General features: G+C 43.1%; 1 long non-coding RNA gene across 1 annotated transcript in view; it reads right to left on the bottom strand.

Annotated features, from left to right (window-relative positions):
- Positions 1 to 3,535: 3,535 nt before the first annotated feature.
- Positions 3,536 to 12,205, bottom strand: part of LOC146502758 (uncharacterized) — a 453,186-nt gene continuing 444,516 nt past the window's right edge. The window contains exon 2 of the long non-coding RNA XR_014869377.1: positions 3,536 to 11,747. This is a non-coding gene — a long non-coding RNA (uncharacterized LOC146502758). The remainder of the gene's footprint in view (positions 11,748 to 12,205) is intronic.

Genomic DNA, 12,205 nt, shown 5'->3' with positions numbered 1-12,205 from the left:
CAGTGTATTATATCGCTATTCAAGCTATGGTAACTCCTAACTCCAAGAACCTCATTAAAAGAAACCACATTCCTCAAGGTAGTTTCTATCTCCTGATTAGATCTATGCCTATCAGTTTGAAGTTGGACGTGGTTGACAAAATTGGAGCCCTCTGTCAGTTGCAATGTCTACTGAGATGCTTTGTAAATGGAACATGCATTGGACTTGGACAGGGGTCAGCAATCCACGGCTCTGGATCCGGCTCTATTCATCTTTATACTGCGGCTCCGCGTGGCTTGGGAAAGTAAATAAGTACTTAGCCAAAGTGTATTTTGTGTGTTAGTTTTTTTTTAACTTGTAGTTCTAAATTGGAAGATTATTATGATCTTGAAATATTAAAATTAAATTATATTTTATTATTTTTCATCGCTCAAAAAAAAGAACTCACAGAAGCCGGTATACTCGCCAAAACGCAATGTATTTATTGAGAATTTCAACCCCAAGTGGGCCAAGTATGGAGAAATGTAAGAAAAGAAAAATATCTGAAGAAAATAGAACATTTAATGATGCCTTGGCAGATTCATTTGCATTTACTTCTGATGAGAGTAGCCTACCAGTATGCCTAATTTGTGGATTGTCGATCTTCGGATCCACATACGTATGTGAGCAGCTGTTCTCCACCATGAACTATGTTAAAAACAAACACCGCTTATGCCTCACAGACTACAGCTTACAGTCCTGATTAAGATGAAAGTGACTTCGTACAATGCCAATTTGCAGAAGCTGTGTGCAGAGGTTCAGGAGCAGAAGTCCCATTGTAACCACATCACAGGAAACCCAACGATGTTCACATGAACATGCTTTTCAGCATCTCTTTATTGACCACTTGTCACAAACGGTTGCTGTACACATACAGCCAGCTGTAGCTTTCCAGCTCACAGCCCAACACATACCAACACAACAGCAGACAGAGCACAGACTATAAGCTGACAAGGCGTGATTGCGGATGCCACTCAGGTGCGTCCGCCTCCCCTGCACCAGCACCGCAGACCACGCCCCGCCACACACATTAACCGGGTAAAATAAATATTTATGCAGATATTTTGCAAATATTTTTTTCATTGTTTAATGATGTAGTTTTAACCCACTCCTGGGTAAGCACACCTCTTTCTGGGTTCAGGGAGGAGCTGGACATGAGTGCGCACAATCATAACACCCAGGAACTTCAGTTAACTGTGACTTTACTTTTAACTAGGTAACAGTTTCACAACAAAAATAACAATCAGAGCCCTTTACAAAATTGAATGAAAATGAAACACATTGTCCTTAATCATTTGAATTGTCCCTTTGAAGGTATTTTGTTAGGTTGCAACCTTATATTTTAGTTTGTTCCTCAGAGTTTTATAGAGTTGAGGGTCAGTCAAGTCAAAGCACAGATCAGGTGAGGGAATGATCCGTAATGATCTGTCAGTCAGTAACTCACAAGTCTAGTGAAGTTTCACGCTTGGTGTATTTATAGTCTAGAGCAGCAACCCTGGGCACGCGTGCCACAGTTGGCACACGAAGGGTTAACTGATGGCATGACCATAGCTGGACTGGCCATCGGGCATACTGGGCATTTGCCCAGTGGGCCGATAGTGATTTTTCGTTTTTATGAATTTTATTTTTTTTGTAACGGTATAAACAATGAAAGGTCTTGGATTGGCCAGATGCTGGCCGATGTATAAAAATAACCCAGTTATTTGGTGGTGGCTATGGCGGAGCTGCCACAAGAGGCCAGGTGGATGAGGGAAAGGTGAGGCAGGAGGAGGAGAGGAGGAGAGACCAGGAAGAGAGACCAGGAGGAGAGACCAGGAGGAGAGGCGGCTGCCGGTCCGAGTGTCAGGTGAACTGAACTTCAGGTAAGAAGTTATGACCTGCAGTCTATCTGGGTCCGATATAAACCGAGTTTAGGTGTAGTTTATTTTCGTTGTGCTGACTTTTTACAGTCAGTTATAATAACTTGTACTGCGTACTATCTAGCATGACAGTTTCTACAGCTGGGTGGGTGCTATGATGTTACTGATAGTGAACTTTATTTTATTCATAAGGTTAGTTAGTAGAGTTGCCAACTGTCCCGTAAAAAACGGAATCGTCCCGTATTCAGAGAAAATATTACATGTTTCGTATTGAGGTGAAAAGGAGCACAGTTTGTCCCGTACTTTAGCTAGAATGAAAAAAGACACAAAGCTGGAGTTATTCTGCATCTTTACGCTGTCAGCTGCCTCTTCTTCTCTCATTCAATCATGAAACTGATCAGTCCCGTCTCTCTTGCTTGTTTATCTCCCACTTTGCGCCAGAAAGAGGAAACCAGCGGATGTCGTGCTAAACAACAGCAGCACGTTTAAGCATGATCAGCTGTTGTTAGAATTTATTTAATATTACTTTTTAGTATCAGCTGATGTTTGCTGGAGCCACAGCTGTTTTTTTTATCTGATGTACAACATATAGAAATCATACATATACCAACAAGACAGTGTACATCACTGTCACAACAGCGTTTGTCTTCATTCAAAGGCTTTATGGCTTTTCCTATAATACCTGGTGGGCCGGTCTCTAGTTAAAATGCCCGGGCCAATTTTTTGTCCCAGTCCAGCCCTGGGCCCTGGTGAATTAATCTGAGAGGGTGCATTAAAAAATAAATGGCCAGGCCAGCGATGCACATCGCAAATTAGCTCGCATAGACACATTAGTTGTACCGCTTCTTAATGACGGTATCTTAGCTAACAACCGGGACGTTGCTAGCTGTCAATTTTTTCAAGCAATGAAATTTCCACATTCCGACACTTGAAATGCTTCAGGAGCTCTCCGCTCAGTGCAGCAACTGTTAATATAGAGCGTAATTAAATTTATTGCTAATGCAATTATATGGCACATTGACTTCTGAGGAAATTTTAGATGGCACTCGTCATCAAAAAGGTTGCCTACCCCTGGTCTAGAGTGCACTCTTTTTGTCTGTTCACTGTTGCCAGTCGGGATGACTGGTTTACGGTGTACATTTTAGGACATCGTCAGGTCTCAGGAAAAAAGTTGTCAGGTATCAGTCTCACACGAAAAAATGTCAGGTCTCAGTCTCACACGAAAAAATGTCAGGTCTCAGACTCACACGAAAAAATGTCAGGTCTCAGTCTCACACGAAAAAATGTCAGGTCTCAGTCTCACGCGAAAAAATGTCAGGTCTCAGACTCACACGGAAAAATGACAGGTCTCAGTCTCACACGAAAAAATGTCAGGTCTTAGACTCACACGAAAAAATGTCAGGTCTCAGTCTCACACGAAAAAATGTCAGGTCTCAGTCTCAGATGGAGGCTGCCATCTTGCAAATTTGGAGTAGTGACTTGAGGTGGAGCGACTGTGTAACGCTCCCGCCCACACACCCCCTGGACGTGACCGCAAACACGCCCCCTACACTTTTTACGTAGCCCGGCTGCTCGAGTTTTTTTGCTGGTTTACCACGACTGACGACTTGTTTAATTAATGCCGGGCTCACACTGTGCGATTTTTTTCAGTCGCGCGATTCAGCTCCTGCTCAAACTGTACGATTGACTCGCAGGGGTTAGAAGTTCGTAGGTCACGATGCAGGGTCTCACACTATACGGCCCGATGCTCTGATGCGACCCGAGTGCTCACACTGTGCGTCCATAAAATGAAGGTTATAACAGAAATTCTGTCGCTCGCTCTCCCTCTCTGTCTTTCACTCACACAGACACGCACACCACCGCCATCAACTTTGCTAAATTGCTAATGAAAAACACTGATCAGGCAGCTGTGATTGAGCAGCAATGTCCATCCAACTATTTTCACGGTTGGTGTGGTCGTGATAATTTTGTGAGGCCACATCGAAAAAGGCTTGGATGAGCTTTCCAAAGTTCTACAAGTGCCTCCATCGCTTGTGTCCAGATCACACGCTGCACTGCCGTGCTGCACCGTCTTTTTCGCTGACATTTGTGTTTGCGCGTGCGCAGTGTGAGAAACTGCGGTGACATCCTCACGATGGTCGCGAGGATTTCAAGCAGATTTGAAATCCTCCCGACCAAGCGATTGATGATCAGGAGCTGGTCGTGAGGTGTTAATCACATCTCGTTACCCCACGTATACTACACGATGCACGACGCACGATGAAGGCCAAAATCGGGCCGATCGGCAAAACGGTCGCACGACTCAAAAATCGGCTCAAAATGGGCCAAAAATCGCACAGTGTGAGCCCAGCATAAGGCAAATACAACCATGTCACTGTTATAAAAAAAGACACACAGTTTATCATCTTATAGTTCTAAAATCGCTCTGTTGTTAATACGTTTGCTAGATTAGCCGCTAGCATACGCATTGTGTTGGAGGCTTGTTGCTAGCTAGTTAGCGATGCTACACACCTGCTACTCTAATAGTCTGTGTTATTGAAGCATTCAGCACTCTTTAGGTTTTGTTATACATTTTTAGACAGCGATGAGATCATCTGCACACTCCACAGAGGCCCGGAGTTACTGTTAATATCAAAAATATAATGCTGTCCTTTAAGATTTTAACATAAGACTGTGAGTGTAATGGATCTAAAACTGTTTAAATCTTTAAAGCCCTCTACATCCTGGTAACATGGAGACTTTAAAAACATCAGCAGAACGTTTCAGTAGTGTAGTCTAATTTGTTCTTTTCATGTAATAATAATAGAGTCCATATTATATCAACAGCTACATTCACCCTGGAGAGAAACTAGTGAGGGAGACCATCAGGACCAAGCTGGGTTTCATGGGTCCAGAGGTTTGGAGAAACTTCTTCCCTTTCTTTCATCACAGCTGTCCTGTGCCATAAGTTCTGTTGACCCACTCAAAAAGGCATCATTTAAGAAACACCAGGAACACTGAAGCTCATCGCATTGATCAAGCAGGACTCATCTCAGCATGCATGATTGTTGTTTTTGTCTGCTTCCACTTGTCTTTGCAGGTTGCGGCGGGTTTGGTGACGGAAGATCTCAAAGCTTGCCCTTCGCTTGAAGGAGGTGGAGCTGGAGGCTAAGGCTAAGGAAGTCGAGCTCATGCATCTCCGCATACGAGCTATGGAGCTGGATCCTTCTTGAGCGAAAGACGCTGTTCCTGTCCTTGTAAGAACACTCCCCGACACTTCCATCATAGACCAGTTTAACGCTAGCAAGCAGATTGTTTTGGTACCTCCTTTTAGGGAGGGAGAGGTTGATTCCTATTTCACTGCTTTTGAGCGCATCGCAACCACTTTAAAATGGCCAAAGGATGTCTGTAGTCTGTTGTTGCTATGCAAATTAGTAGGAAAAGCGCAGGAGGTTTGTGCGAGTTTTTCCATTGCTGACAGTCTGGATTATGAGATTGTCAAATCCACTATTTTGCGGGCTTATGAATTAGTACCGGATGCGTATCGGCAAAAGTTTTGTGCCTGTAGCAAGTTCGATAGTCAACCTTATGTGCGTCTCTACATGCCTAGACTAGGGGCGTAACAACCACCAAACCTGCAGCAGCATCGCAGAACATGCCCTGCCACATACCCCCCTCGCCCGCTTCACCTCACCCCGCAAGCAGGCGAGGGAATCGGCCCGGACCATCGGCGCCGGACCATCGGCGGACCATGCCCCAGCCCAGCAACGGGGGCTGGGCTGGGGCTCCGGCTCACCCCGAGCCACGCGCTGTCCACGCTCTGTAACAGTAGCCTACATTCAATGGCTGCAGCCCTCCTGCTGCCAGCTGTACACATCAACACCAAAAACAACAACAGCACAAGCAGCGCACAGGTTTTAAGCCGGCGAGGCATCATTGTAGATGCAGTGAAGGTGAGTCCATCTCACCTGCAGCGGCATCGCAGACCACGAGCTGCCACAATAATAAAACATTTTTTATTTAATTATAAATAAATTATTTCTCCTAATTATGTCCTGGGTATCGGTATTGGTATCGGTGATACTGGCCCGAATTTACTTGGTATCGGATCGATACCAAAATATGCAGTATTGCACACCACTAGTCTGAACAGTTTATGGCTGGGGTGACTGGAGTCCTTGATGATCCTCCCCGCTTTCCTCAGGCACCACTTCCTGTAGATGTCCTGGAGGGAGGGAAGCTCACCTCCAATTATCCGTTCAGAACACTGCACTACTCTCTGGAGAGCTTTGCGGTTGTAAGCGGTGCTGTTGCCATACCAGGTGGTGATGCATCCAGTGAGGATGCTCTCAATGGCACAGCGATAGAAGGTCCTGAGGATGCAGGGGCTCATGCCAAATCCTTTCAGTCTCCTGAGAAAGAAGAGGCGCTGTTGCGCCTTCTTTGCTGTCTTCGCTGTTTATGTGTCCTGACCACGTAAGATCCTCAGCCAGATGTACACTGAGTTTAATAAACTCAGCCGTCTGCTCCTTGCTATCTAAAATATAACAGGGCATTGGCGTAAATTCTCAACCATCTCAGACTTCTGTTTAATCAGTTTTCCGTTTGATGTTTATTCAGCCAAACCGATTTACTCAGGAACAAATAAAACACTGAAAAAAGCCAAAAAAATATTTTTTTTAAGTTATCTAAGTGACTTATATATCATGTTTAACCTGAGTAGCGAAAAACTGCGGGGATCTGGAAACAATGTGCCGGGAGTCCAGTGTTCTCGCCGGCTCTAGTGAGCCTCGACCTCCCGGTCAGCTTCAAACTGGTGGGTAACAGACGTCTACGAAACACTTTTGCAAAACCGAGATAAACCGAGCAGATATTTGAAATTTACACATCTACAGTCTCGCCTGAAAATATCTTGTGACCCAGAAAGAGTAATATGAGGAATATTAAACTAAGTAGCTGCCGCCATTGCTGGAAACTGGGATTGGCTGGGCTGCACTATGAATTCTGGGATAGTTTGGGCCACGAAGGATACACCCAACCCATCCTACAAATTCGGGGAGATGAAAGACACATTTGTCGGCTGCATTTGGAGCAGTCTTCGAATTGGGACAGCCTTCGTCACCTGGCTGTGATGTAATCGGCCTACAAATGCGGCCTACAAATGCGGCCTCCGAAGGATGCGGCCTGGGTTTTGGGACAGACCTATAGAGAGTATAGCAGATTAATGTAGCCACCATGACATCACCAGTATTTTAAAACCTAGTGTCAGAGTCTCAGCTCAACTCATCGTAAAGAAGATATAGACTGCTTGAGTTGTTCAGTTCTCTGTCCCACTTACAGGCAAAGTGTTATGATCCATGACGACCATGTGCCATGTTTCTTTATATTTTCTGGCTCCCCCCTTTAGAATGTTTGTGGGTGTGTGTAGCTCTTTCTCCTCACTTCAAAAACTCTTGTGTATGTGTTTGTGACCAGTGTTGCCAATTTAGCAACTTTGTTGCTATATTTAGCAAGTTTTCAGACCCCCTTAGCGACTCTTTTTCTAAAAAGCAACTAGTGACAATCTGGCGACTTTTTCTGGTGTTGTTGGAGACTGATGATGACTTTTTGACATGAACGCATGTATCGCTCTTACTCTAAACAAAGCAGCAGGTGCTGCCATGGGCACCTCGCCCGTGCCAAAGTGCTCACAGGCGGCAGGTAGTCCTCATGCAGCAGTCGCCCCCAGCTGATGTCTGAGCAGGAGATATTCACCCCTACGAGTACAAACTGCAAATGAATCGCGCATGAGCGAAGCCGCTGCTTTTACTGCTCTTTTACTATTACTTTTTATGGATCACAAGGTATAAAACTACGCACACACACACACACACACACACAAAAACTCCACTAGAGTGCCTATTTCTGGTGACTTTTGCTGGTCGCAAGTCCGGATAAAGGAGGAGGGTTGGAATTGTGACATTAGCAAAAGCAATGTCACAAAAGCAATAATTGCTAAAAGAAATTTTATTTGTAGTTCTAAATGTATTCTAAATGCTTTTAGGGTGTTTTTACTCACTTTATGTCTCTTCCATGATGTTATTTCTCTCTCCTACAGCATCTGTTACAATTACATAGGCATGACTAATTACGCAAATTAGGTGATGACGTTATTTAGCGACTTCTAGAGACTTTTAGGACAACCAATAGCGATTTTCCTTACTGAGGAGTTGGCAACACTGATTGAGACAAGTGGGACTGCTGATTGGCTGGTTTGAAAAAGTTCCTGAATGTGGATTGATTGGTTGGATGGATAGCAGTCTTTTAGCCTCAAGACATCCACCTCGCCCTCTCCTTGCCTCTTCTTCAATTCAATTCAGTTTTATTTATATAGCACCAAATCACATCAACAGTCACCTTATATTGTACGGTAAAGACCCTACAATAATAGAGAGAAAACCCCAACAATCAGATGACCCCCTATTAGAAAATACTTTGTGACAATGGGAAGGAAAAACACAATTTTAACTGGAAGAACTCCTACCGCCATCTTTGGTGTAGGGAGAGGGAGACAGGACAAAAGACATGCAACACCCAACAAAGCAGCCAACACAGAGCCAGACATTTGTTAGTAGCATTCAGTGTTTGTGTGTAAAGCCTGAATAGAAAGGAATTTTGAAAGCTGAGTTGTACTCCAGATATATTTGTTATTACATGAAAGCATTTTGTAGATAGTCTTTGTAAATAGTGATTCGTAAATACCACTCTACATATGGAACACCTTGTAGCAGTTCAGTAGTAGTGAGAAGCCTTTTTTGTTTGTTGGTTAGAAGCCTAGTTTAAAGAACTGTCATTTCTTTGCCTTTTATTTTCTGTTAAAAAACAGGGATCATTAGAAATTGTTTTGTTCTTTTGGCATTGCTCCCCTTTGAAGCCAAAAAAAACTGCTGCTCAGTAGTTTTGTTCAGTGCTGCTGGGCTTTCCTTAGGAGTGTCTGGCGTGGAGGACTCGAACCTCATGTTATGTCTCAGTTACTGCTAGATAAGGTTCTAAATGACTGTAGCTACTACTGCCTCTCATTTGTGCATTGGATGGCTGATGAAAAATATGGAACCTTTTTAACATGTACGTAAAGCGCTTTTGTATGATGTTTTTATGTAAAGGGGAAATCCCTGATTAATTTAATAAAGGTTTTTATCCACTTGACCTTTTGATCATTGCTGCTTACTTTGTTTTTGAAATTTTTGGATGTTTGTTTGGAAAAGTTGGTTCAAGAACTTGGGAGTTCTTGAAGGAGTGACTAGTGTCAGTGCTTTAAGAGTGACTACCTACACACAGATGATCTGATATCGTTGTGTTGGTGTTGTTACCAGATCATCATGAAAATGTTGTTCGAGGTTCAACATCGCAAGTGACCAATCACATTGTTGTGACGTTATTCTTTTTCGTGCCAAGCCATTCGTGCATTTATGAAATTCCAATGTTGCAAGGACAATATCAATTCTGCTTACCGTTTATTAAAGGGTTACAGTTAGGTTTAGGGTTAGGGTCAGGGTCTGTTGATTGGCGGACAGAAGCGGTTTCTCGCAGCTTAAGTACAGTCTTTGGTTTTACAGCGTTTTTTCCCGAAGTCGCAAAAGTATGACGTCACAACATTCTGATTGGTCACTTGCAATGTTGATCCTGGAACAACATTTAGTATGATGATCTGGGAACAACTCCAACACGACAATATCAGATCGTGCACCTACACACATCTTCAGAAAGTGGGGTAGAACTGTCACATTCCTGATATCAAACCACTCCGGAAGCAGAGATAACGACAGAAGCATCTTACATAGGCTATGGAGAAAAAGGATTGGACTGTTGTACCGGGGTCCAAAGTCCTGGTTTCACATGAAAGTGAATTTTACATTTCTTTTGTAACTCTGCTCCTTTTGTCTGGAGGAAGAATGGAGAGGCTTTGAAGTTCAGTGTGAAGGTTCTATAGTCTGTGATGACTATGATGATTATTTGTTGGCCTACAGTGTTTTATCAAGTCAGCATAGCATAAACCAGGACCTTTTTTAGAGGAAGATCAGAAACAACCTGGGCTTCAATAACAGCTCAGCAGTGACAGAAGCTCATCATTTTAATACAATATAGATGCAGTTATTCACTGTAAAGGAGCCCTAACCAAATGCCGAATGTGTAAATGAAGGTACTCTTCAGAAGAAAAGATTTTTTTTGCAATCTTGGAAATAGAAAAAAGAGAGATATAATCCCTGGTGTGTCAATAGATTAATAAAACTCACTGTAACCCACTCTGCAAGACATAACAAAGATTTACCAGTACCGATGCTCTCCCAAGTAACCAGAGACTTTGTTTTTAAATGGGAATTGCTTGGCATCCAGTCACAGGCTAAGTGGAATGCGGTCAATGTGTGGCCTTTAATTAAGCCCTTCCACAAGGGAGAATTTACTGCTTTGGAAAGAGACAAGAATACGTACATGGTATTTTCCTCACCCACTTAGGCCAGTAAGTCATAAAGCATGTATGCTGTGGGTACACAAGGGAATTCCTGCTTTACTGATGCATACAACAGCATTAACATAATGCACTATATCTCCAATGGGATGACACCGAGTGGCAAAATTTGAAAAGACCTTGTCTCAAAGGGCAACACATATGATATGATACAAAAATGTCTTGTGCCCCATTTCTTTCTGACTCAGCTATGAGCTCTTTTTGTGATTAGATGAAGGTCTTTTCTGAGGGCTACTATGGATGAGCTGATAGTGTGTCACAATAGGCTAGGTTGTTCTTCTCAAGTCCTCAGCAATAGTTTCTACTATGAAAGTATTTTTGAAATACCCCAAAATTCTAAGGAGATACTTTTCTTCAAACGTTTGCAGAGATTCGTGGTGGTCTAACGGGCAGGGACCGCCGTGTATCATTTAAATCAGCAAATACATCCAAACAGCTCCTGGGATTAAATAAAGGTATTAAATCTATTTCTCAGGAAACCTATTTGGCAGACTCACTCTGAAAAAGCACTGCAGGCTTTTTTCCAAGTAATAAAATGTTTTATAATTTTTCAAAGTTTTAATTCCACATTTAGTGGTAACTCAGACTGGCCCACATATTAACGAAGAAATAGGGTATATGCAGCCATATATATACATACAGTCCTTATAGTAAGATTGTCATGGTCCTGGGTCATGCGACCCAGTGTTTCTGAGTTTCATGTTGTTTTGTTATTTCATTAGTATTCCATTTTCTTTTCAGTTATCTAGTTATTCAGCCATGTTTAGTTTGCAGTTTAGTTCATGGTTTATCAGGTTCCCCTGTGTGTCATGTCTACGTCTCCATGTTTCCTGTTTTACTTGAGTCCAGTATGTTCTTTGTTCATTGTATTTAGTTTCCCTTCCCCTGCCCTGTCATTAGGTTCATGCGTGTCAGCTGTGTTCCCATGTGTTAAAGTTCCCATTGTTGTTTATTGTGTCTTATGTGTCATGTTTCTGGTATGCCCGGTTAATGCTGTCATGCCTGTGTCTTGTCATCTTCTTGATGCATTCTCAATCATCCAGGAAAGTAAATCTCCAAAAGTTGATTCTGTTCATCTGGACGTAGCGTTTTGTGGGAGAAATGTTTTGTCACTCATCCAAGTGACTTCTTCAGTCTCAGCTGACTGCAGGTTTCCCCAATCTTATAAATAGTACATTTGCATAATGAAACCAGCCCACTGAGGAACAATGGGTTGGAAGGTCAGTTCCTTAATCTTAATTATGCAAATTCTCATGACCACTGATCAACAACCACTGACCAAAACCCACTGATCAAAGATCACTGATCAATGGCCATGAGTACCATTCACAGAGAGTTGGGGAATGGCTGCAATCACAGCATTGCAAGATGGCGAAAGATGTACCCTTATGCCCCCTCCTCGATTCAGAGATGGTCTTTCCCTTTTCACGTAAATGGCCTCCTTGACTCCGTGCTCAAACCAGCATTCCTCCCTGTCCAAGATGTGTACATCCTCATCCTTGAAAGAGTGTCCACTGGCCTGTAGGTGTAAATAAACTGCAGAGTCCTGGCCTGGGAAAACCACATTTACCCAGGGCCTTCTTGATGTGCTGTTCTTCTGCCTCCCTTGCCACTGTGTCAGTGGGAATGGTGTTCGCTGTGTTGTAGCGTCCTAAGAACACCCAGTTTGTGCTCCAGTGGATGATGAGAGTCAAACCTTAGATACTGATCCGTATGCGTAGGTTTACGGTACACGTCAGCTTTTAGATGTCCCCCATTACTGATGAAAATCTCACAGTCTAAGAAGGCTAACCTGCCACTTTTCATATCCTCCCTGGTGAATTTGATGTGTTAATCCACCGAG

Source organism: Neolamprologus multifasciatus, chromosome 15 (assembly GCF_963576455.1).
Source record: "Neolamprologus multifasciatus chromosome 15, fNeoMul1.2, whole genome shotgun sequence".
NCBI classification, from domain to species: Eukaryota; Metazoa; Chordata; class Actinopteri; order Cichliformes; family Cichlidae; genus Neolamprologus; species Neolamprologus multifasciatus.
Note: the sequence above shows the minus strand (reverse complement) of the source record. Positions and strands in the feature narration are given on the sequence as shown.